The following is a 2,850-nucleotide window of genomic DNA, read 5'->3' on the forward strand; positions in this document are numbered from 1 at the left end:
AGGGTCTTACTTCACAGATCAAACTCATAGTTTTCAGCCTCCCAAGCACTGGGATTACAGATGCGTGCCACCACTCCCAGTCTCAATCACTGTCTCAACAGGCACTGGGGGCAAGGCTGGCACAGCATGCTGGGGATCAAACCCTGGTCCCTGCATCTGCCTAAGCAGGCACTTTATTCCACTGAGCTCTCTGGCTAGCCCTGGTATTTAGTCTCACTCTATTTTTTAAATTTTTTAAAGAGAATACAAATTAAAATAAAAAAAAGAAATGCAAGTGTTACAGGATTTCACTTAACAAAGTAATGTGAATTTCACAGTATTTGTTGTAATACATAGTGTTCTCTTCCAACCAGTTATTCATATTACTAGAAATATGCATTGAAATTGAAAGAAGGGAAAAAAAAGAAAATGTGTAAGAAATTAAGAAGAAAAAAAGTACAAACAATTGAAAAATTACAACAAATTAAAACATTAACTGCTTCTTTTCATAGACCAGGAGAAACGCATAGCACAGTTGTGCAAACTGTCCTGCTTACCTACATGCATAAATCTCTTTGCCTCACTCACTCTTCTGTCCTCCTCAACTCGGTAACTCTTTCCTTTTGAATAAGTTCATTCCATTTTCCCAGTATCTACTGTACCTTCAGACTCCATTTTTCCCTTTTAGATTCTCACATTAAGGAGACAATATGATTTCTGCACATGCAGGTCTGATTTATTTCACTTAAGAGTGCATTCTTTATTTGCATCCATTTACCAACAAAAAAAAGACTCAAATTTCTCCTGTTTTATAGCTGGATAATACTCCATTGTGTAAAAAAAAAATCACATTTTCTTTATCTGTTCAGTTGATGGGCATCTGGGTTGTTTCCAGGATTTAGCTATCACAAATTGCCCTACTATAAACATGGGTGCATAGTCAGCACTGTGGTATGAGGTTTTCAGTTCTTCTGGGAAAATGCTCAGGAGGGAAATAGCTGGCTTGAATGGAATCTCCAACCCTAGCTTTTGAAGGAATCTTCATACGGATTTCCATAGTGGTATACCTGTCTGCACTCCCACCAACAGTGTAGAAGCATTCCTTTTTCTCCACAGCCTCTCCAGCCATTGTTATTGGCTGACTTCTTGATATTAGCCATTCCTTCTGGGTGAAATGGAATCTCAGTGTTTTTTTAATTTGCATTTTTCAAAAGATCAATGATGTTAAATATTTTTTTCATATATTTTATTGCCATTTGTAGGGTTGTTTTTCTTTTTCCTCTGAGAAGTGTATATTCATCTCTGATGCCCATTTTTAGATCGGATCTTTGAATTTGGGGGAACTGAATTTGTTTAATGCTTTATATATTCTGTGTAGAAGACTTTTGTCTGAGGGACAGATGGCTAAAATTTTTCCCAGTTTGTGAGTTTTGTTTTTTTTTTTTTACTCTGTTGGAGATTTGCTTTAAAGTACAGAAACGTTTCAAAAGAATGAGATCCAGTTGTTGATTCTGTGAAGCATTTCCCATGCAGTTTGATTTTTGTTCTACATGCCCTATGTTTTAAGATTTCTACCTACATTTTCTATCAGAAGATTTAGTGTTTCTAATATGATATTTTAATCTTTGATCTATTATGACTGTAGCTTTGTGCATGGTAATAAGCATGTGTCTAGTTTTAGCTTTCATCATGTGGAAAGGCAGTTTTTCCAGCACTTTTTATTAAAGAGGTTATCTTTCTTCCAATGAACATGTTTGGCCCCTTTATCAAAGATAAGGTGGCAGAGTGTGTTTGCAGTTGTGTCTGCATAATCTAATCTATTCCATTGGCCCTCAGGTCTGTCTTTATATCAATACTACGCTGATTTTATCACATTGGCTTTATAGTATAATTTCATGTCAGGGATTGTAATACCTCCTGTCTTACCTTTCTTTCCCAGGATTGCTTTTGATATTTGTGGTCTCCTCTAGTTTCAAATTAATTTGAGGAAAATTTTCTCTAGCTCTGTGAGATATGATAATGGTATTTTAATTAGGATTACATTGAATCTGTATAACAATTTTGGGAGTAAAACCATTTTCATAATATTAGTTCTTCCTATTCAGGAGCATGGAATATTTTAGCATTTTCTATAATCTTTTTCAATCACTTTTCTCAGAGTACCATAATTTTCACTGTATAAATCTGTTATGGCCTTTGTGAGATTGATTCCTAAGTATTTCATTTTTTTAGATGTTATTGTGAAAGGTACGTTTTCCCTAATTTCTCTCTCGTTGTGCTCATTGTTTGTGTAGAAAAATGCTACTGATTTTTGGGAGTTGACTTTGTATCCTGCTACATTGCTGAGTTTAGTAATTAAATGTCCAAGACTTTTGGTGGAGTTTTTGGAGTCCTCTATGTAGAGTATCATGTTATCTGAAAATAATGCTAATTACACTTCTTTTTCAATCTTCATTCCTTTTTCTCTCTTGTCTAATTGCTCTGGATACTATTTTCATAGCTATATGGAATAGGAGTGGTGATAGTGGATATCCTTGTCTTATTCCTGATTTTAAAGTAAAGATTTATAGTTTTTGCCCATTAAATCTTCTCTAAATTTCCTTTAGAATTCTGCTGTACATCCATTGGGATCTGGGCTTTTCTTTCTTGGCAGCTTTTTTTTTTTCACATTTTCAAATTCTTTGGTTTTTAATTTCTGTTAGGTTCTCATAGATAGATTTTATCAGGTTGAGATATTGACATTATATCCTGAATCTCTGTAGAGTGTTTATCATGAATAAGTGTTGGATATTGTCAAGAGCTTTTTCTAAATCTATTCATATGATCATGTTGTTTTTATTCTGGGTTCTATAGATGTGGTGTATTGCATTT

This window comes from Octodon degus, unplaced genomic scaffold, assembly GCF_000260255.1.
Source record: "Octodon degus isolate 3935 unplaced genomic scaffold, OctDeg1.0 scaffold00300, whole genome shotgun sequence".
Taxonomy (NCBI): Eukaryota; Metazoa; Chordata; class Mammalia; order Rodentia; family Octodontidae; genus Octodon; species Octodon degus.